This window comes from Heteronotia binoei, chromosome 4, assembly GCF_032191835.1.
Source record: "Heteronotia binoei isolate CCM8104 ecotype False Entrance Well chromosome 4, APGP_CSIRO_Hbin_v1, whole genome shotgun sequence".
Classification (NCBI taxonomy): Eukaryota; Metazoa; Chordata; class Lepidosauria; order Squamata; family Gekkonidae; genus Heteronotia; species Heteronotia binoei.
In genome coordinates this window covers 17,130,557-17,154,382 of record NC_083226.1, presented here as the reverse complement: position 1 = coordinate 17,154,382, position 23,826 = coordinate 17,130,557, and positions in this window count along the sequence as shown.

The window sequence follows — 23,826 nt, the reverse complement described above, 5'->3', positions numbered from 1 at the left end:
CCACCCACACTCTGCAGCCTGAAGTGGGGGTTCCGATCAGAGAGGACGGTCCTCCCCCCCCCCCCCCCAAGTAGGGATGTTCTAACACTTCTCAGTTCATCTCATGATCTGCTTGCTGATTGGAGGAGGGAACTGGTGGATTGCCAATCAGTTTGGCCATACCAGAGAATCTCAGGTCTCTGTCCCAGGTAAGTTTTTGCATATGCAAACGATATAATGCAGTCGGCAGAATTTTGCACATCCCAGTGGGAGTCCTGCCTCCACCCAAGATACTTGTTATCTCTGCTCCCTGCTCAGCAGTGAGCCATAAAAATAAACGTTGAGAAAATGAATGGGTTGAACAATGATTATATATAATTGTAGTGGTTTTAATGTTTGGTCGTGATCTCATTGAGAACTGGAGGGCATAGTGCACAGAGCTCAAACTGGCACAGGTTGTGTGGTTGTGACCTCTTGTGAAGCCGAGTTGTGTGGGCAACTCCATCGGTGACCCCACGAGCACCATCCCAGACCCCCTTGGGGATGCATGTTCCCATCAAGTCTACTCTCGGGACCAGCCGTGGGCCTGCCTCAGCAGAAGTGACGCTCTCCTGCCCGGCTCCAGATGCGAGACATCCCATTGTCTGGCTCAGCAGGGTCTGCATCGACCCACCCGGAATGGATGCTGCCCCTCTGGCAGCTTACAGGTGAGGAAGGGGCTTGGGAAACTCCTCCACACAAACAGAAGCCTTGTGCCTGCACACTGGGGGGGTGGGATTCACAAGGGGGCTGGTTGGGGTCACTGTGGGAAGGGACTGCCCTCTCTGGGTGGATCCTGGGCGGCTGGATGTCCTCAATGGGTCCTCCTTCATTTGGGGATCACTCCTTTTCTAGAGGGACAAGGCTGCATGCCCATGACTCTCCCCTCCCCCTCCAGCCAGGCACTCAGAAGGAGAACTTCAGTGGAGACTCCAGTTCCTGCGACTAGCTCATCGGTGACCTTGTGGAGGTGAAGGATTGTGAGGAAGGACCAGGGAGAGGTGTGTGTGTGTAGAGCTGGTGGGCATTGTGAGGTCTAAGAGGGAGGGGCAGTTGCTAGAGACAGCTGAGAGACCCCCCACTGAAAGCCCAAGGGGGATTCCTTCCCTCCCTCCCACTGATGTTGTCCCTCCAGAGTTCAGAAGCTCTTTCACAGCTAGAGGGAGAGGTCAGCCTTGCTGGGCACCAGGCATGTAACCTCTCGGGAGTCTTTTCTCAGCCACCCCTGTGAATTTGACAGAGGTGGGCTTGCTCTCCAGTGGGCTAGCACATCTCCTTCCATGGTCCCAGGGGCTTCCTCAGCAGCCTCTTCCATTCCCTTCACGGCATCATTGGGTACCATGACAGCCTCAAGTCTTCTGACTCTTGGTGAACAGTGGCTGGGCACTCAAGATCTCCACTCAAGTGGTGTGTTTCCAGCAGAGCAGGAAAAGTGAGTGAAACCAGGCTTTTTCCACGCACCACCTCACAGTAGCAGTAGCTTTCCCATTGGCAAGGCCTTCCTTCCTCTCCATCCCCAGAAAAAGGAGAGCCCCCGTGACAGCACTCAGCCTTGCTATTCCTGAGCCCATTTGAAGTGGTCCTCTGTATGCTGCACTTTTGCAGGATCCCCTTCTGACCTCTCTCTCTTTCTCCATCCCTTGCTTTCTCCTCCTTGCCCATCCGAAGAAGCTGCCACCTTGCAGAGGCAAGAAGCGGAAGAGTAGTTTTGGGATCATCTCAAGAGAGACAGACAGCTGTGTGCAGCGGTGCTTTCTCTGTGGAGGGCAGTGACCTCAGCCGCAAGGAGGAAGAAGGAAGAGCTCCATTGGCTTGGAAGAAGCCAAAATCTGCCTTATTGTAGCTGCATTTTTGAGTTCCCACCTGGTTCCTCTCTTCTCATTCCCCCCATGCCAGGTATTTCAAGACTGTGAGTGGTGGAAGGTGACCTTTGGCTCTTGTGGAATCTCCAGGACGGGGTGTGGAACCTCCAGTGGACAAGGGGCCTCCCTCTCAGTCACTTGGGCTGTGGGCTGCTTTGGGGAGCGCCTTGTTCCTCACGTCAGGAGGTCTCTCGGCATCGTGTGAACCTGCCCTTGCCAAAGGCACCTTCACCCAGCAGCCCGAAAGCTGCATTTCCAGAGGCAGTGGAGGAGGGCGCATGCCCAGGGGACATGGATCTCCATGCCTGTGTGGGGAAGTCACCTCTTCTCCAACAATAGAGGACTGGGTGGTCGAGATGAGGGAGCTTGCAGAGATGGCCAAACTTACGTCTTTGACAAAAGAGAAGAATTAATTTTATACCTTTATGGATTTCTTCTGTGAAAAGGAAAAAAGATGGAGTGATGACTTATGGGTTTGAAGGTTAAAAGGCAAAGATTAATACATTTCTGCAGAAAGGTGATAAATGTCCCTTGGTCTGATACCAGGCAAAAGTTGTAATGAGGAAATGTATGGTTTTTGGTAGCTGAGATCATCAGATATCATTCCTTCTTTTTAACTGTAGTATCTGATTTTCAATTTTCCCTCTTTTTTGCAGATGTTAAACTGTTTACTTTTGTTTTTTTGTTCTTCCTCCCTTATTACCTGTATTTAAAACTCTCATGAAATGTTTTTAAAAAACAGCACCTGTGCTTCCCTGCAGGTTCACACAATCACAGAACTGGCAGGGGCCCTAGAGGCCATCTAGTCCAACCCCCTGCTCAGTGCAGGATCAGCTTGGAGCATCCCAGACAGGTGTTTGTCCAGCTGCTGCTTCAAGACTGCCTGTGAGGGGGAGCTCACCACCTCTGTTGCCGGTGAGGGGTTGCTAATTCCTCTGTTGAACTGGAAAAAAGGTTTTTCCTAATATCCAGCTGGTACCTGCCCACCCTTAGTTTTAACCCAGTGTTGTGAGTCGTCTCCTCTGCTGCCAATAGGAACAGCTCCCTGCCCTCCTCTAAGGGACAGCCCTTCAAATGCTTCAAGGGAGCTATCATGTCCCCCCTCTTCTGAACTCTAGACCTCCAGGGTCTTGGTCCCAGACCCCCGATCATCTTCCTCGCTCTCCTCTGCACCTGCTGCATTCCGTCCACATCCTTTGTGAAGTGAGGCCTCCAGAACTGCACACAACAGGGCTTTTTTTGAGCAGGAACACAACGGAACGCACTTCTGGGTGACTCAGCTTCATGCGGAGTGGCCTGATATGCAAGTGAGCTCCTGATGGGCTTTTTCTACAAAAAGCCCTGTGCAAAGCAATGGTGATGTCACTGGGTGTGGCCTGATATGCAAATGAGTCCCTGCTGGACTTTTTCTGCAAAAGAAAGCCCTGGCACACGATACTCCAGGTGCACCTGACCAATGCCGTGTATAGGGGGACTATGATGTCTTGTAATTTGGATGTTCTGCCTGTGTTGATACACCACAAGATGGCATTAGCCTTTTTTCTCACTCTATCACACCGGCTGCTCATCTTTAACTTTCTGTCCACCCAAGATCTTGTTCACACGCACCACTACCCAGGGGCCGTTTTGTAGGGAAAAAAGTGGTGGAGCTCATCCAGGGCTTGTTATGCAGCTGCACCTACTATTCAGTGGACAAGGTGGGAAGGAGGAGGTGGAGTTGTCAGAAAGGTCCAGGAGCTGTGCTGCTGTGAGCTCCCGCTGAATCCGAGGTCTGCCACTGCCCATCCAGTGTGCGGGTTGCTCATTTTTGTTACCCGCATGTAAAACTCAGCACTTATCCTTGTTGAGCTGCATCTTAGTCACATCTGCCCACTTTTCCAGTGTGTTCAGATCTCGTTGAATTCTATCTCGGTTTTTGCCAAATCTTGTAAAACCTGCAAATGGCTCTTCGATGGGAAAGTGATAGAACAGGTTAGGCATTTCAAATACCTAGGTCTCCACTGTAGCTGCGACATGGCTTGGTCATGTCATCGCAAATCTATCATTAACTTAGCAGCCGTTAGTGCATCAGCCATTTCTCGGTTTTGCTTTAATAGAAGCAAGCAGTTTGTCCCAGTGGCTTTGAAAATCTATAAGGCAGAAGTGATCCCACAGTTACTGTGTGGAATTCCAACATGGATTAGTGCAGGGGTGTCCAACTCAAGAGAGCCGGCTCTGCCATAAATGAGATCTTGCCGGGCTGAGCCCAGTGTGCCTATTTAAGATTTGGTAGCAGAGATATAAACTTTTTAAAGGACACAGACAAACACAACTCAAAGGTTTTTGTTTTTTTTAAAAAAACACAACCTTAAAACATGCTTAAAACATTAGCACTTGTTGATCTTAGAGGTGCTTTCTTTGTATTTCTCCAAGGGGACCCAGGGAACTGGGCAAAGAAAGCTCTGGCTCTTTCCCTCCCTCCCCAGGGGACCAGGAGGGGGAGGAACTTCAACAAATGGAGAAAATCAAGGTTTTGCTCTGTAGCTCCTGTGCGATTAAGCAAGCCTCGCAAAGCAAGCTGAGATGCAGAAGGAAGCCAGAGAGAGGGAGAAGGAAGCAGATGAGAGCCAGTTGCTCGGGGGCCTGATTCAGCCCCCAGGCCACATTTTTGACACTCCTGGATTAGTGCCTTTGAAAGAGTTCAGTCCAAATTTATAAGGAAAATCATGGGTTTACCACGCTGTGTTGCAGATGCCACTCTTTGTTTAGAACAGGCCTCAACATGTTAGAAACGAGCATGGCTCATATCTATCAAATATTGGCTATGTGTGCACTATTCCGCTGACTGTGGGAGCTATTTATACCAGATGCTGTCTGAATCCTCCTCGTCCAAATGGATTGCCTGCATGGAGAAAAAAATATCCACCTTAGGTTTGTCTGTGGATTCTCTCTATCTGCTCCCTCTTACAAATGCATATTATCTAATTAAACATAGAATTTTAGATATTGAATTGCAAAAACAAATCAGTGCTGCAAATACATCTTGCTCCCCTTTGAATTTTGGAATTTCCCCAATTATTGGTCATCTGCCTTCTTGTCTACCAGCTCTCCACGTTCCACAATTGCACAGAACATCAGCAGTTACCTATGGGAGGTATAAAAAAAATCCCACTCTCCTTAAGGCTTTGTACGTGCAACTTAAAATAAGTTGATTCATTGTCCCATATTCTTCTTTACTGCTCCCAATATGATACTAGACGCCTTCAGTTTCTAGACCCAGTTCTGCACAATATGACGTTGCTCAGATGCTGCAAAGGTGTGCCGTCTTCTGAATGATTTGTCATCTGAAATAGCTAAAAGGTTGCTTTATTCTTGAGTCTGGTAATCAAGGATCGATTGTCCAATCTGTAGCTGTATATGACTGGCTTATTCTGTTACTTCTGTATTTCTTTCTTGCCTGATTGATAATCTGATATATGCCAATAAAGGCTGACGTGTGGGTGAATTCTCTCTCCTGGTGCGTTTGCTGCTCCTCCCAATTTGGTGTCATCTGCAGATTTAATGAGTAGCCCCTCCACACCTTCATCCAGATCATTTACAAAAATATTGAAAAGTCCCAGGCCCAGAACCGAGCCGGTGTTCAGTCCCCTCCATTCAGATGAGATGCCGTTGACAACGACTCTTTGAGTGTGGTTCTCCAACCGGTCCCTGTGTCCACCTAACTCTCTGAGATTCAATAACACCGTGGAAAAGCAGGATAAAGCTAAATGGATGATTAACACACGATAAAAGGCACAAGACTTGTATCTCATCGCGTATTCATCATGCGCTCAGCTTTATCATTATCTTGCAAAAGGCTTTTAAGTACCCGGTTTGTTGGATTCCTGTCAGTTCCACCCCTGACTCCCTGGGCCTCCCTTCCGCCCGCTGTCCCTCCCCCCAGGTGATCCCGAATCCAGGTCAGGGGGCCTGTCCTGAAGGTGCTCTTGAGTCCAGCTCGGCTGCCCAGAGGCAGGAACCCCCCACCATCCTCCCTGTTTCACCAGCCGGTTCCTCAGAGGGGGGGCCAGGGGAGGGAGGCCCTGGGGGCAGCCCTTCTGGGGCTCTGAGTCTTTGGCCCTGCCTGTGAGATCTCCCAGCGCTGGTCTGCGCTGCTGCTGCTGACTGTCCAGGGGTCAAGAATAACTGGAGAGAGGTCACAGCGGAACAATAGAAAGAAACAACCAACAGGTTATAGTGACCAATTAACGGTGTTGTAATAATACCAATAACTGTGAAACATTAGCATACAACAATGATCAAAATGCTTATGAGACGGAGTCCCGACGTGCAGGAAGTCGGCTTGACCAGTCCCGCTTCGATCCTTCTTCTAGCATAGGGGACTCCATGGAAAACTTGTTAGTAAAGACGTAAAAGTTCAATGTCAGTTACATCCAATTCTTGCATTCCCAAAACTGCAGGAAACGTCCACAAAATCCCGAAGGGACTAGAAAGTCTCCAACTAAATTCTAACCAGGAACTTGAGCAATTTTGAGCGTAGCACCTGCTGGCGTGACCCTCAGTTAGTTACGAGTTCTTTCAGATCTGTTATGTCAAGAGCAGTTCTCAAGAGCTCTCCCCGCTCCACCAACTTCATAGGGTGTCCGTTGTGGGGAGGGGAAGGGAAGGAGATGGGAAGCTGCTCTGACACTCCAAGTGGAAAGTGGGGTATAAATGCCATCTGCTCCTCCTCCTCCTCTTCCTGGTTGGGCTTGTTAGCTTCTTCTGAGGTTGCCCCCTCTGGCCATACAGGCCAGCAGGGCAGCTTCAGGGAGCCGGCCATGTCTCGTCTCCTTCAGGTGCGGAAGCTGCTGCCTCTGCTGGCGGAGGCAGTGAGAAGCTTGCAGGAGTCCGACCACCAGCAGGCCCAGAAGCTGCTCAGCCTGCTGCACCGCTTGGCGGACATCTCCAGACCAGCTCTGGCAGCGGATGTGGCTGGCTGCATGCTCCCCCTCTTCGACGCTGTAAGTCCCGCGGGGCTGGGGTTGGACCCTGCTGGCCAGAGGGGGGAGGGGCAGGGCGGGTGCTGCAGAGGAAGAGAGAGTGGATGCGAATCCGGCAAGTGGAACGGCTTGCCTCCCGGTGCTGCCATCAACAGTGCAGGTTCAGAGAGGGCTGTCTCCAGGCAGTGGTGTCCTCAGGGCAGGCTGGCATTTAAGAGCACTGTGGAAAGCCAGAAACATCCCGTCCCCACAGCCAGAGACATCCTGACCCCATCACCCTGGAGAAGGCAGCTGGGACCTGCCAACCCCCCCCCCCCCCCCAGCGGGCAGCAGCCCTTCTTTTCATCCACCTCTCCTAGGTCTGGGGCTTTGCCAGGGAACATCTGCCCATTCAGTGTTCAGGCTTCACTTCCCCATTGTTGCAGTGGGCACTCCCAGATGCCTTGCCCAGGGTGAGGGTCCCCCCTCTCTCTTTCAGCCAGGATGGCCCTAGCTGGGGACTGTGGCTAGCCATTTGCCCATCCGGACTCTTCCCCGGGGTCTTAAAGCCCAGTCCACCTCTGAGGACACCACTGTCTGGAGATGGGTGATAGATGCATTGTGGGCCTGGTCTTCCCTGTCTCTCTCTGTGCCCAAAGAATCCCAACCTAGAAAGACTTCTCCACGACCTTCTCAAGAAATCCTTTCCTTGATGGAAGGTGGCTGCAGTACTGTGTCCCGCTGCTCGCTGAAGGCCCCCCACGACCTTCCCCATGAGTCCAGGGTACCCACAAGGATTCTATTTCTTTAAAAAGGGATGGAGTTGCTGTCTATCTGTCTTTCTGTCCACCTGTCTGTCTGTCTTCTTCATTTATTGTGGGGTTCTACTGAGGACCAGCTGGTGGATATCCATGATGCACTGCAAGGGAAAAGTCTTCCCGAGTTTGGATTCTTCAAAAGGAGGAAATACAATGCCACCCTCCAAGGGCTGTCTCCAGGCAGTGGTGACTTCAGGGCGGATTGGCATTTATGAGCACTGGGGAAAGCCAGAGACATCCTGTCCCATCACCCTGGAGAAGGCAGCCGGGATCTGCCAAAAGGCGGGGGGCACAATCCACCAACACACCCCTTCCTCCTATGTCTGGGAGCATTACCAGGGAAAAGCTGCCCACTAGGAGCGTTACGGCTTGTCGGGGGCTGCCCCATTGTGGCAATGGGCACTCCCAGTTGCCTTGCCCAGGGTTAGGGTCCCCCCTCTCTCTCTTTCAGCCAGGATGGCCCTTGCTGGGGACTGTGGCTGGCCATTGGCCCATCCGGACTCTTCCCCGAGGTCTTAAAGGCCAGTCCACCCCTCAGGACGCCACTGTCTGGAGATGCCTGGTAGATGCATTGCGGGCCTCGTCTTCCCTGTCTCTCCCTGTGCCTAATGGATCCCAACCTAGGAAGACTTCTCCACGGCCTCCTCTAGAAAGCCTTTGCTTGACGGAAGGTGGCTGCAGTGCATCAGGCTGTGGGCTTTCTACAGCGTTGGCCTCCATTGGCTTCAGTATGTGCCCCCCTGAACCCTCCCCCTCTCTTTCTTTGAAGAAGAGCATCCCTGCAGGACAGCAGGGCTCCTTGCAAGGGGTGGATGACGGCCTTCTCCAAGCAGTCCAAGGAGATGCGGGTGGAACACCGAGGCTTCCCAGGTCCCCCTGGCAACGGGGGGTGGGGTGTCTTACTGGGATCCAAAGGGAGGTCTAGGCAATGTCATTTCAGGTGTGCACCAGAAGTGACACCATCACATGCCTGGAAGCATGGGGACGATCTGGTGTTTGGCAAAGTCATTTTTACCATACACTTTTGTCCAAAGACCAGAGTGTCCCAGATCATCAGCAAGGTGATGACATCACTTCCGGTGCATTCAGGAAGTGATGTCACTCTGTTGCCGGCAACACCGGCCTAGGCCTCCTTTTCATCCCAGTCAGTCCCCCCGCTGGCCAGCTGATTGGCGGCTGTGGGAGGGTCCCCGGGGCAGGGTTTCCCCCGCCTTTGGGGAGGGCCTAGCAACTCTTGGAGGAGATGGAGAAGCCACCCTCAGAAAGCTGGGGGCAGGGCCCCTTGGGGCTTTTCTGGATATATCTGTAAATATGTATGTTTGTGTGGGTGTATATATATATCTAAGGCTTTGTTTGTCCTGGTTCCTCTGCCTGTTCTTTCTTGCCTTATTGATAATCTGATATATGCAGACACAAGCAGGAGACCAGAAAGCCACCCTCTGAAAGCTGGGGGCTAGACCCCTGCTTGTGCTTCAACCATTTCTTTGTCAATCTTTCTTTCTTTGTAACTGTTTCTCTATTTTAAAAGGACGCATCGCTTTGGTTTCTGTAAGTATTTCTTTGTTTGTCCGTGTCTGTCTGTCAAGGGGACCCAACCCCCCTCTGAGCCGAAAGCTGCGCTCTTCTCTGCCCTCTGCCCACTCATCTTGGTTCATATCTCTCTAAGAAGGAAGGAGAAACTGGCCGATCCTTTGTGAGCAGCCCTTTGGAAGTCCCAAAGGTTTTGGAGGACCAGCCAGAGAGCCTTTGTGGAGAACCAGGCCTGGAGAACCAGAGTGCCCGGCACGATCTGGGGCAAGCTCTTGTGGAGAACTGGGCCTTCCTCTGGTGAGTTTCGTTCTACCTTATGGGGAGATGGGCCGGTAAAGAGGGTGAGGTGGGGAGAAACCAGGAAGGAGGCCTGTGAGATGGTGGAGGACGAGTTGGAAGTTGGGCCTCAGGTGGGTTTCAGGGCTGAAGCGGCTAAAAGCTGCTGCTTGGCTTGAAGTTCTCCCTCAGATTGTGCGAGATGCTTCTCTCGCCTTGGTCTTCCTTTTCAGATTCAGATCCAGCAGGCAGCTAAGGAAGTTCCCAGGTGAGTCATGTGCCCCACCACCCAAGGGGTGCCATGGCGGCTGGATCGGGAAAGAGCTGCCCCTTGGTGTCTGTTTCCAACGGGCAGGGAATTTCCCTCTGCGCAGCCCCAAGGAGAGGTTGCCAAGCCCAGCGGTGTCACAGCAGGTGAGTCTCTGCCCGTGAAGAGAGGGGTCGGCTGTGCTCTACCCGCCTGGGATACCCTGGGCACCTTGCATGTCAGCCAGCTTGCACGGACTCATCCAGAGTCCCTTGTTCTTTGGATTTCATCTCCAGGCATCGGGAAGCACATCTGGTGGGCATCGAGGCACCCAGGAGCACCAGTTGGTGGTCTTTTAAAATGGAGGGGGAGGCCAGCTGTTTCTGCCAGAGCTCCCCATGCCAGTGAAAGGTCCAGCTGATTAGCATTCCCGGTGGCTCAAGGGAAGGGGGCACGTGCCACTCTTTCGGCACTGCTTGTACAGGGATTTCCCATGTGTGGAGCTGACCACCTCCTGGCCTTATGAAGCTCTTCTGCAAAGATGGGTACCTTTTTTTCTTCCGACCACAGAGCTCTTCTCCTTGATTCCCACCCGCACTACTTTGCAGGTCTCAGCATAGGCGGAGGGTGGGGGGGGCTTTATTCCCTGCCCGGCTGCCTCTCCAAAGGCCAAGGCATCCTCTCCATGCCCATCCCCACCCCTTCGGCTGGCAAGGCACAAGTCTAGCAGCTGCCCCCCCCCCCTTCAAGCCAGACCGCTCTGTGGCAGAAGCAGAGGACGCTCGCTAGACTCTCCGCTCTCTCAGAGGCCCAGAGCTGCAGAGTCCGACTCCACTCGCCAATGGCTGAAGCCCTAAAAGCCCTTTGCTGTGCAGAGCAGCCTTCCTTCAGGGGGAGGCGCAGAGGTCTCCCGGAATGGCAGGACCCCCAGCTCAGGCCCCCTGGAAGAAACCTTTACATGCAACCCCCACCGCTCTCAAAACGTTCCTCCCTCTTTATGTGCCATTCATGTATTTCAAGTATTGCGCAATTATTGCATACACGAGTCCACATCTTCTCAGAACCATGTGTGCACTTCCTGGATGCAATCGTTGTGTTTGGGGTTTGTGTCACGGCAATGAGCAAAGGATAGTCCTTGCGCAGCTCGGTGGTTGTCTTGGGCACATAGTAACAGAGATAAGACTACCAACAACTTTATAGACTGCGTTTTGTATCAGTGCGGTGATCAGAACGTCGTCGAAAAACGGTTGCATCCTGGGAATCCCTTTGAGGAGAGAATCCATCAGGCTCTGAAACACCCCCGGGGCCACGCTCACCCCAAACCGCACCTTAAATGCCCCCCTGTGGGTTACTATGGTCTGTGCTTCTGCCGTCGCGGCGTCCACGGGCAGCCGCTGGTACGCCTGGGCCAAGTCTACCTTCCCAAAGATTTTGGACCCCGCTAATGCTGCCAGAACGTGGCTGATTACTGGAACGGGGTAGGGGTTATCCTGTAGTGCCTTGTTAATGGTGCACTTATAATCGGTGCATATGCACACCTCCCCGTTCGGCTTCACCGGGGTAACTATTGGGGTTTCCCATGTGGCATAGGCCACGGGTTCCAGCACTCTCTGGGCTGTGTGGCATTCTAGCTCTGCTTCGATTTTAGGAACCCGTCTGGACTTCAGCCTTACGGGTCACGCGTGGGAATCGAGGGGTAAGGATATGGGAGGCCCCTTGTAACACCCCAGGGCCCCATCAAACACCTCTGGGAACTCTCTGCACACGTTTTCGAACCCCCGCGTCCCCAGCTGTTGCCCCCCCCCACAATCTTTATTCCCAGCGGCCAGAACCAGGCCAGGCCCAACAAGGTGGTGAGCTGCCGTTTAACCACCGGTATGTCGAGTTTATCCTTAAACCCGTTGTACTCCACCCCCACCATTGCCCAACCCAGGATTTCAACGGGGTTCTTTTGAAAGTCCCGTAGCACGAAGCATGCCGGTCGCAGTCTGGGCCAGCCACGTGGGCACAGCTTCCTTAAGGATTCCCCCGAAATTATGGAGATGGAGGAACCCGAGTCCAGTTCCATCATGCAGGGTTTGCCCTTGATCCTGACCGAAACCTTGACCTTTTGGGGGGAGTCGTCGTGCAAGTTCATTACCTGCACGCTGGTTGAGGCGGTCGAGTAGTCCCCGGTCGATTCCTGGTGGGTGGGCTGGCGGCGGTGGTTGCTCTTGGTCCGGCAGGCCCTCATGATGTGGCCCATCTTGCCGCAGTTCATGCAGACAATGTTGCGGTAGGGGCAGTCCCATCGCTCGTGTTGGTCTCCGCAGCTGGCGCACTTGGTGGCGGCTGGGCTCTCAGTCGCTCGGGGGCACTGGGTCACTCGTGGGCCCGTCCCCGTTTGGCGGCGTAGCTGGAGTGCCTCTTCTTCATCTGGTTGGTTGGGCCCCGTCTCTTCCTGATGGACGGCTTCGGCCCTCGTTTTGGGGAAGGCCTTCGTGGTCTGCTCGAACGAAACGGCCTCGTTGAAGGCGCTCTGGAGGGTGAGCTCTTCCCTCGCGAAGAGCTTTTGTTGCAGTCGTTCGTCCCTCAGGCCCCAGGCAAAACGGTCCCTCAGGGTGTCTTCTAGCTTTTCATAACTGCAGTTGCCCGTGATTTGGCGGAGAGCAGCCAGGTAGTCCGCTGCAGATTCTCCCGCTTCTTGGTCCCTCTTGTGGAAGAGGAACCTGCGGGCGATGAATGAGGGTTGGGGCAGGAAGTGCCCGGTGAGGAGTCTGATTATCTCCTCATACGTCTTCTCCGTGATCCTCGCAGGGGCCGAGAGATCCTTGGCGATCTCGAACGTGGCCTCGCCGCAGACGCTCAGGAGGATGTCTCCCTTGTTGGGAAAGGCCATGGGTGTACCTATTTAACATTAGTGCAGTATTTCAGGAAGGACCCCTCACAGTCTCTTAATTTTCCAGATAGAGTACTAAGACTCAATAATAAAGTTCCACAGGAGTCCCTCCGTTGCTTGTTGGCTTCCAAAGGAAAAAATTTTGCCTTCACGCAAACCCCGGCTTTGATTGCGTTCCGCTGCTTCTGCAGCTTCCTCATACTGCACTTGAGACTCTTGTTTGGCTTTAATTTCTGAATGTCTGAATGTATGCCTACTTTTGTATGCTGTTCATTATATGACATAATACAACATACTTAATTTTGTATAAACTATTCAAGAGTGTGTTTTGCACAATATTTTTGTATTCCATATATTGTGCTGCCATTGTTCTTTTGCAGGGCTTTTTTTGTAGCAGGAACTCCTTTGCATATCAGGCCACACACCCCTGACGTAGCCAATCCTCCAAGAGCTTATGGGGTTCTCCTTACAGGGCCTACTGTAAGCTCCAGGAGGATTGGCTTCATCAGGGATGTGTGGCCTAACATGCAAGGAGTTCCTGCTACAAAAAAAGCCCTAGATGCAGATAAGGCCTGTGATAGATTGAAATGGCCATTCCTAAAGAATCTTTTGAAAGAAATGGATTTTGGACCAAACTTGTGTAGAATTATACAGGCCCCTCAATCACCTCAGTTCTTCTCTTCTCCACAGGGTGACTGTGAATGACTGAGCTGCAGGGGTTTCCCCTGGGGGGACTCAAATTGACCTTTTCCACGTTCACACCTGGGGGGGGGGTGTTCTGATTTTTTTCCCAGAATAACTGTGCTGACTAGCAGGCTTGGAGTACACGGATCCGAAGTCTGGCTGATTTAGCTTAAAGGTCAGGGGTCCAGAAATCAGTCATTCAGTCCAGAGATCAAAGTTTCAGAAAATCAGGCAAGGCAGAGTCAGTGGTTGAGCATCTATTGCACATGTTGTGTCCATACCTAACACCCTCTCTTAGCTGGTTTTTATAGCCATATGCTTAAGGGTAATGCTTGCAGCCAGCTGCTTGGGACTAATCCTGCAACTACTCATCTTTGTTGTCAGCAAGCAGCTGATGATCATTTCTCTGCCTTTAGGCTAAGATAAGATGTGTGGCAAGCAGCTGGCACTGGACTAGGAGGTGTGCACTTTGCCATCTCTTCTGTAGTTCTGTTCTTACAGGGCCTACTGTAAGCTCCAGGAGGATTGGCTTCATCAGGGATGTGTGGCCTAATATGCAAAGCAGTTCCTGCTACAAAAAAAGCCCTAGATGCAGATAAGGCCTGTGATAGATTGAAATGGCCATTCCTAAAGAATCTTTTGAAAGAAATGGATTTTGGACCAAACTTGTGTAGAATTATACAGTGGCCTGCGGAGGGCAGGCCCCTCAGTCACCTCAGTTCTTCTCTTCTCCACAAGGTGACTGTGAATGACTGAGCTGCAGGGGCTTCCCCTGGGGGGACTCAGATTGACCTTTTCCACGTTCACACCTGGGGGGGGGGCGTGTTCTGATTTTTTTCCCAGAATAACTGTGCTGCCTAGCAGGCTTGGAGTACAAGGATCTGAAGTCTGGCTGATTTAGCTTAAAGGTCAGGGGTCCAGAAATCAGACAAGACAAAGTCATTCAGTCCAGAGATCAAAGTTTCAGAAAATCAGGCAAGGCAGAGTCAGTGGTTGAGCATCTATTGCACATGTTGTGTCCATACCTAACACCCTCTCTTAGCAGGTTTTTATAGCCATATGCTTAAGGGTAATGCTTGCAGCCAGCTGCTTGGGACTAATCCTGCAACTACTCATCTTTGTTGTCAGCAAGCAGCTGATGATCATTTCTCTGCCTTTAGGCTAAGATAAAATGTGTGGCGAGCAGCTGGCACTGGGCTAGGAGGTGTGCACTTTGCCATCTCTTCTGTAGTTCTGTTCTTAGCCTCCATCCGCTGCCCTCTAAAGGTGTGGTTGATGCTGGAAGGTTAGAAACAACCAACTGAGTTTCAGCTTGTTAAATCAGGGTTGGAGGGTGTTTGTGGCTCTGCACCAATGTTAACTGTGAATCCTTCCAAGCTTCCAGCTCATCTTCCTACTTGCTGGCTTCTGCTGAATCAAAGCTGGTTACATGGGGCTCCTCTTCTCCTGAGGAGTTATCTTCTCTGGAAGAGTCCTCATTATTTTTGAGCCCTGGCTGCAATACCCCCTCTAAGCTGTGGAGTCTTGCGAGCAAAAATTCTACTCTGTGAGCTCCTGGCATTAAAGTTGTGAGCTACTGCATAAATTAGTTTGCTTTGGGGCCGTTTTTCATGAGCTAAGACAAAAATGTGTGAGCTGGAAGCTAAAAATCTGTGAGCTAGCTCAGGCTAACCCAGCTTAGAGGGAACACTGCCTGGCTGACTCACGGAGCTAATTATTTTGAATGGCAAAGAAGCAGGTTGCAAACAGTGCTAATTTGCTCATACCAGGGAATGCTCCATCTACAGCCAAATCGGAGTCCATCGCACATTGGAGTCTTCTGGATCCTTCTGACCCCCAAAAGAAGAGAAGATACCACTTTCTGACTCTTTGGGTGTCACCTTGCCTGAGTGCTCCATGCCTGGCACTTTTTACTCCTCCTGGAACCTCGATTCCTGAGCATGCACAGAGTGTAGTCATAATGGCCGAAGTGAAGTACCTGGGAGAATTTTTGGATGGAGGGCGTTTCTCCACAGGGGGTGTCAAAGAGAGTGAATAAATTAGGCATGAAATAGAACAAGTGGGGAAACTTAGGAAAGGCACTTTCCAAGGAAAATGCTCCACCGCTGAGCTATGCGCTCAAACCCCAGGGGAGTCTGGAATCCAGAGGGTATGCTGGAGGCCCCTCCTGCCAACAGCAGCATTTGCAGATACAGAAGGGTATTAGGAACATAAGAACTGCCATGTTGGATCAGGTCAATAGCCCATCCGGTCCACACTGTATCACACAGTGGCAAAAAACCCCAGGTGTCATCAGGAGATCCACCAGTGGGGCCAGGACAGTAGAAGTTCTCCCACTGTTCCCCCCCGCCCCGACACACACACACTGCAAACACCCAGAATACAGAGTATCGCTTGCCCCCGACAGAGAGTTTCATCTACACCTTGTGACGAATAGCCACTGATGGGCCAGGCTGGAGAAACAAGATTGTTTTTTAAACAGGCTTTCTTAGCAAAAGCTGGCATCTGCGCGTGCTCTGCTGGTCCCTATCTTTATCAACAGAGATGATCAAGAGCACAGATTAACAAGCGAATCTTACAATGTGCTTAGAAGTGCCAGATCTTGGGGAGGGGGGGGGGAGATCTGGCATTTAGAAGCACATTGTAAGATACGCTTATTAATCTGTGCTCTTGAGCAACCCTGTTGATAAAGATAGGGACCAGCAGAGCACGTGCAAATGCCAGCTTTTGCTAAGAAAGTCCGTTTAGGAAACACATGACAAGGGCAGATATGATAAGATGTTCCTTGCCCTTTATCATTTACCAAGTGTTTTGTTCTATTGCGATTTTGCATTCTGTTTGTCACTGGAGCCTGTATTGCCCACCAGCTCTGTGGGGGGGTTGCTGTGTGCCCAGCCTTTCGCAGAAACACCCATCCTTGCTCGTGCCCGCCAAGGGCCCAGAGGAGCTCCAGGGTCGGTGGGCAGCCCAGGGACTCTCTGCCTGCCTCTCCAGCTGAGTGGCTGAACATCCTAGGGGGGCAAGATGGTGCCAGCTGAGGCCTTGGAGGGCATCGCCCTCTGCTTCAGGGGCACCTGGCTGGGTGAAATGGCCTTGCAGAGGCCCTGGGGGGTTGGGGGTGGAGCCTGGGGAGAGAGGGGAGGAGTTGTAGGGAGTTGTAGGCAAAAAACATCTGGAGAGCTCCCATTGGCCACCCCTGCTCTAGTTGTATTTTCTTAACAATGAGACTGGCTGTTGTTCACTCCCACGTTGGGGAGATAGCACGGCTTCCTCACTGCTTGCCGCAGGGACTCTTGATGATCCAACGATCAAACTTTCCAAAGTGTTCCTAACTCCGAGCTCTACCGGCACGGGGGCTGAGGTTTTCCACCAGGTAAAACAAGCATAAGATCACGAAAGCTCAAAGCCTAGAGAGGGCTTTAAACGCCACGTGCGAACGAACATTAGCCCCAGGCACATATATATTTGGATATGAAATCCCCAGGCTGACTTTGGAGCCTGTCTCAGCCTGATGTGCCTCATGAGCAGCGTTCCCTCTAAGCTGAGTTAGGGTGAGCTAGCTCACCGATTTTTCGCCTCGAACTCACACATTTTTGTCTTAGCTCAGGAAAATTGACCTCAGAGCTTAATAGTTTATGCAGTGGCTCACAGCAATGCCAGCAGCTCATAGCTTTAAGGGCAGTCGTTCACACAGTGGGATTTTTGCTCACAAGACTCTGCAGCTTAGAGGGAACGTTGCTCGTGAGAGTTGCTGAAGACCTAATGAGGAAGAGGGGTTTGGGGCAGCACTCTGCCTGCGCTCCTTGGACACCATGAACAAACAACTGTGCGCAAAGAGATATAAACAACCACTATTTCATTAAACAGAACACAAAGATACCCTGTGAACAACAGAATTCATAAGGGGTAGGTTCCATGCCAGGGGTGGCCAAACTGTGGCTCAGGAGCCACACGTGGCTCTTTCATACATATTGTGTGGCTCTCAAAGCCCCCACTGCCCTGTTGGCCAGCTTCTAGAAGGCATTTGCAGGAGGCTTGGAGAATGCATTTATAGTTGCTTTCTTTCCACCTCTCCCTCCCTCTTCCCATCTATTTCCTTCCTTGTGGCTCTCAAACATCTGATCTTCCTGTCTTGCGGCTCTCAAACATTTGATGTTTGTACTACGTGGCTCTCACGTTAATCAAGTTCAGCCACCCCGTTCTATGCCAATATAGTTCATAAAGTGTCCATAAATTCATGCGGCAACCAATTTCCTTCTGAGTAGTAGAAGAACCCAATCCCCATGAAAGAAAGCTCCAAAGGTTGATATGTCGACTTCCTGGTACATGTTTCACATCTCAGTGTTTTCTCATAGAGCCAGTCCCGTCCTGATTGTAATTTTTTTTTTTAAACTTTAAATTTTTATTAATTTTAACAACATTTAATAATTCGAATACACTTTTAACATTTAAACATTTCTTGAAAGATGAACAACTATGTGACAGTTATACGTAGATTACTATAAGTCTCCTCTTATTCTTTATAACAGTAAATGTCAATAAATCCAAACAATAAGTTATCATTCTTTTAAATATAATATTCAATAATATGAAAAATCAATATATTTTTTTGGTACATATTTTTGAGGATCCTCTTCTGAATTTATATAAGTAAAAACGGAAACCATTTTTTAATAAAATTATTATTCTTCCTTTGTGTCTCCATTGCTTTTATTTGTATTGCCAGTTTATCCAAAGCTGCTACCTCCCATATTTTAGTCAGCCATTGTTGTGTTGTAGGGGACGCATCTCTTTTCCAAAATTGAGCAATCAGTAACTTTGCCGCCATTATCAAAAGACTTATTAATTCCTTTCTCAAGTTAGAAAGTTTTGAGTTGGGCCAAAAATTCAAAAGGAACGATTCTGGAGTGAAGGGGATATCTTCTGCTGCAATAATATCAATTACGTGTTTAATTTCTCTCCAAAATTTATTAATTTCTGGACACAGCCACCAACAATGTAAAAACGACCCTTCCTGCTTACAGCCCTTCCAACAATCTGGAGTTGGTTTTATGTGAGCCAAAAAAAGTTTTTTAGGTGTCAAGTACCATCTTGCAAACAGCTTGTAGTTTTGGAGTTTCACATTTAATGAATAGGTGGTGTAAAGTGGAGATTCCCAAATGGATTGCCATTGTTCCAGGGAGAAGGATATACCACAGTCTTTCTCCCAAGCTTTCTGTTGGGTTGTAATATCAGACCAATCTTTAGCATTAATTAAGTTGTATATAGTCGACGTTAATGTTTTAGTTCGTTCTGTATTCTTTTTCAACAGGTCTTCAAAAGTTGTTAGCGGCCTGTCTATCACTTCTACAATTCTGGGGTTGTGTAAAATGAAATGTATTTGTTGGTACTGAAACCATGGGATTGATATTTTAAATTGCGTTTCCAATTGTGTTTTAGTAAGCATTTGTCCATTCTTAATAATATTTTGGAACTGGTATATTCCTGTCTCTCTCCAAATTTTAAAATCCCCTGGTTCACGTCCTGGTTTAAACCATGCTTGACCCAGAAAGCTTGCCATCGGTGAAGTGGATGGTATTAAAGTTTTTTTGTGTTTATCCCAAAGTTTTAAAGTCAGAGCTAAGTAGGGGTTATTGTTTGCGGCAAAGTGTCTGTCATTAGGGTTGTTCCAGATGGCTTCCCATAAATGGTCATCTGTTAGATATGATGCCTCAATTTTTACCCAGGGTTTCCCGCAGTGCTTTATTGCATACATTAATATGTTTTTTAAATTTGCAGCTAAATAATAAGCTTCTAAATTAGGTAGACCTAGCCCTCCCTGTTTTATTGGTCTTGTCATTAATTTAAATTGAAATCTTGGTTTTTTGTTTGACCATAAAAATTTAGAAATAAACTTTTGTCTTTCTCCAAAATCCTTAGTTGAAATATAACAGGGTAGGTTATAAAATAGAAATAAATATTTAGGAAGAACAAAAGTCTTAATCATATCAATTTTTTCTAACAACGTCAGATTTAATTTACTCCACTGTTCCAATTGTAGTTTAATGGTACTATCCATTACTTTGTAGTTGACCGCATAGAGGTCCTGTAAATTTAATGGTATTTGTATACCCAGGTGCCGAATCGATTTTTGAACCCATTTGAACGGAAAGGCGTTTAGTAGATTTGATTTAGTATTTGGAGACAATACGATAGGGTATAATTCAGATTTTGTATAATTTATCTTAAAACCTGATATCCCACTAAATATTTGGATATGATTTAATAGTGATGAAATAGACTGGAGGGGGTTTGTAACATAAAAAACTGCGTCATCGGCAAATAAACTCAATTTATACTCTTCGTTTCCTACTGATATGCCAGTTATCGATTTCTCCTTACGTACCGCAAAGGCCAGCGGTTCTATAGAAAGTGCGAATAGTATAGGGGACAGGGGACAACCCTGTCTTGTACCCCTATGCAACTCCAAGTCCTCAGATCTATAATTATTAATATAGATTTATGCTTTAGGTTTTGCATATAAAGTTTTAATGGAAGTTAAAAATTTCTGACCAAATCCCATATATTGTAATAAAGTAATTAAATAAGGGACCTCCACCCTATCGAAGGCCTTCTCTGCGTCGATGGCCAAAAGAACTGATTCTTCCTGTCTTTGTTTCCCCAAAAATATTAAGTCCATTGTTTTACGGATATTATCCGTTAACGTTCTTGTGGGGATAAAACCTGATTGGTCATTATGTATGTATTCTGTGATGACATTATTCAATCTGTTGGCCATCAAAGCAGAGAATATTTTAAAGTCATTGTTTAGAACTGAGATAGGTCTAAAAGAGGCTGGGTTTTGTTTGTCTTTTCCAGGTTTAGGAATTACTGTAATTCTTGCTTCGGACCACGTGTTAGGCATTTCTCCACTGTACATGACCGAGTTGCAGGTGTGAACCAAAGGGTCTAGCAGCTCTTGCTCAAAGGCCTTATAGAATTCTATAGGGATACCATCCCTGCCTGGAGCCTTATTGTTTTTAATATGCTTTAAGGTTTCAGAGACTTCCAGGGGAGTTATATCTTGTTCTAAGTATGCCTTATGTTCCGAAGATATTTTAACATTGTAATTTATTGAAGTAAGATATTCTTTAATTTTGTCAGGGTTTGGGTTCTCTGATTCGTATAACTTTTGATAGAATTTCTGAAAAACTTGAATTATATCACTTGACTTAGTAACTAGGGATCCCTGTTGATTTCGCATATTATGGATAAGATGGGAGGCCCTCGTTTGTGTGGTCCTCTGTTTAAGTAGTTTTATCGATTTAGGTGTTTTAGTAAAATATTTTTGATTGAGTATCAATAAATTCTTTTGTATTTGAGATGTTTCCAATAGTTCCAATTTTTTTCTTTCCTGTTCTAATGTTCTTAACAGTTTTTTCCCTCCTTTTTTTGCATATTGCAGTTCCATATGTTTGATATTATTAGTAAGTTCTAGTATTAGTGATTGTCTTTCCTTTTTATGAGTGGAAGCTATTGCAATTAATTGCCCTCTAATAACTGCTTTAAAAGCATCCCACAATGTGCCTTGTGTTACATCCTTGGTAGTGTTAAATTTAAAGTATTCCTTTATCGCTGCTGAAATTTTTTTACAAATCAGTTCATCTTGCAGCAATAATTTATTCAGTTTCCAATGGTATCCCTGTTTGTCTTCAGATTGAGTGGTAAGTGATCCCGTAACCCAGGAGTGATCTGAGATTGTACGGGGGCCTATATCTGCTTCTTGGATTTGGTTAGCCAACTTTTTGCTCACTAGGAGATAATCAATTCTTGTATGAATTTGGTGAACGGTGGAGTAATAAGTATATTGCCTTACTCCAGGGTTTAAAGCACGCCATATGTCCACCAAATTAAATGTATCTAATATATTCTGTATACCTGTTGGTTTCAGTATTTTTTTCCCTGTTTTGTATGTTCTGTCTAATTTGGGGTCCAATATGTAATTTAGGTCGGCACCAATTATTGTTTCTCCTTTCTGAAATTCAGACAATAGTTGTAAAGTAGTTTTCAAAAACTCTTTTTGGTTTACATTTGGGGCATACAAAGATGCTATTGTTAGTGGCTGGCCGTCCAATTCTCCACTAATAAAAATATAGTGACCTCTAGGGTCTGCTTTTACTTTTTGGCAATGGAAAGGTACTGATTTCGATATTAAAATTGCTACTCCTCTAGATTTTGATGTTCCTGCTGCCAAATAACTTTGATTAAACCAGTTTGTGGACAATAGTTTTCCATTTGTGTTTTTTAAATGCGTCTCCTGTAGGCATACTATATTTGCTCTATCTCTTTGCATGGTGTTAAGTAGTCTCTTACGTTTTACAATATTATTGAGACCTCTACAGTTCCAACTGAGGAGCTTATATGGGCGTGTCATCTTCCAATCTAACTAACAAAGATAAATAAAAATAAAAAAATAAACAAAAGAATAACAAAAAAATATTAATGACAACAATTTTCAATAGTGTTACAACAACCCACCACCTCACACAACAAAACTTAACTTAAAAAGCAACTTTTTAAACTAACTTCCCTAATTAGGGGAAACTTTTCAGAAACTCCTCCCCTACAAATACCAAACAGAGCAAAGAAAGCTGTTGCAGTGCTTTCTTATCTGAAAAGTAAAAGTAAACCTATTACCACTACTACTATTATCCGGGGGCGTTGTTCAAACGTCACAACTTTTCTCCATAAGCAACAGTACAAAGTAAAAGTTCCCTCCTTCCCTCCTGTAAAGATATAAGCAGACTGAGTGAAACTCCACATTTCAATTTAAACATATCATAAATGCCTTTTCATATTTAATCTACATATAATCGTACCCTCATTCAATTTTAACTCAATTTACTTCCCCCCCTCCCTTAATATTTAAACCAACTGAAATTCATATAAAATAATACTTAACTTAACTTTCACTATACAGTATGTTAGTTAAAGTATATACGTAGGTTCCATCTGATTTACTTAACTAGCACTGCCCTCTGGTGGTTTTGTATATTACTGCTTCTAACAATAGAACCTAATACACATACTTAAAATCTGCACACTACACTTTAACATGACTTACACTCTACAGTATGCTAGTTACAATACTTATATAGGTTCTATCTGAATTACTTAACTAACACTGCCCTCTAGTGGTTTTGGAAATTACTGTTTCTAACTATAAAACTTAGTAACCATACTTAAAGTTTACATATTACACAGTATAATAACTTCTTCTTGTATCTTCTTTTTTCTTTTTTCTTGTTCTCATATGCGTTGTCAGTTTATTAGTAGTTCATGTGTCAGTAGGGGTTTGTTCTTCTTCTTCCTCTAAGTCTGGAGAAAGGGCTTCTAGCTCTTCTTCTTCCCTTCGAGATAGTTTAATGTTCAGTTTCTTTAAAAGCAGTTTTCCCGTTTTTAGATCTGATGCTTTTAGTAGAGCCCCTCCTTTGTACACTATAATGTCAGAAACAGGGCTCCAACGGAATCGAAAGTTCTCAGTGTACAATTTTGTTGCGAAGAATTTCAGGTTCCTTCTTTTTTCTATGGCTTCTGGTGGCAAGTCTAATAAGACTAGTACTCTTTGGCCCTCATGACTCAAGGCACCTTTCTTCCTAGATTCCTGAAGTAGTCTAGCTCTCGTTGTGGGAAATGCGAACTGGACCAATATATCTCTTGGCCTTCCTTTCTTTGCTAAGGCAGGCGGTCCCAGACGTAGGGCTTTTACAATCTCAGGAGCTGTGCTATTTTCTCGGCCCAGCACCTTCAGCAGCCATTTATTAATAAAGGGTAAAATACCCACGTCATCCTCCGCGCCCTCATTAATCCCTCTGAGCTTCAAATTATAGGCTCTCCAACGGTTTTCAAGCGTTATAATTCTTGCATTAAGCCTTGTTTCTTTAATTTTTATTTGCTTTATTTCTGTCTGCAATGCAAGCGAGGCTTCTGCATTGCGTTCCGCCATTTTGGCAGTTACTTCCATGTCGTTCTCCATCTCCTCAAGTTTTTTGTTTATTGGGGCTAGCCAGCTTTGCATAGATTCCTTAAAGAAGGTATGTATGTCTTCTTTGAGCTGCAAAATGTCTTTTTTTGTTAAGGGAGCCTCGTCCATCTGCAACTGCTCAGTCCCGGGGGAAAGTTGTCCTGTTGCCATAGCTAGGGCCGCTTGGTTTTCCCGCCCCGGTGAGGAGTTAAGGGGAAAAAACTTCCTTACCGACTGGGTCGTCTCTGTCGCCTTCTTCGTTCTCAGTTTTGGAGTTTCCTTAGCCTTTGCTTTGTTCTTTAAAGGTTTTCCCATTTGGGGCTGTTTTTAAAGTCTGCGATTTAGCAATAGGGCCAGGATTTCGGAGGGAAGGAACGGAGCTGTGCTAATTTGCGTCCACCATTACCCGGCGACGCTCCGCCCCCCTGATTGTAATTTTAAACAAGAATATTTTTCCACTGACGTCAAGCTAAAACAACTCACCTCTTACACCTCTTACAATAGGCACAAGTTTGCCTTTTTGACTGTTGCAACACACTGCTGCCGCTTTCACTGAGCTGTCCACTACAA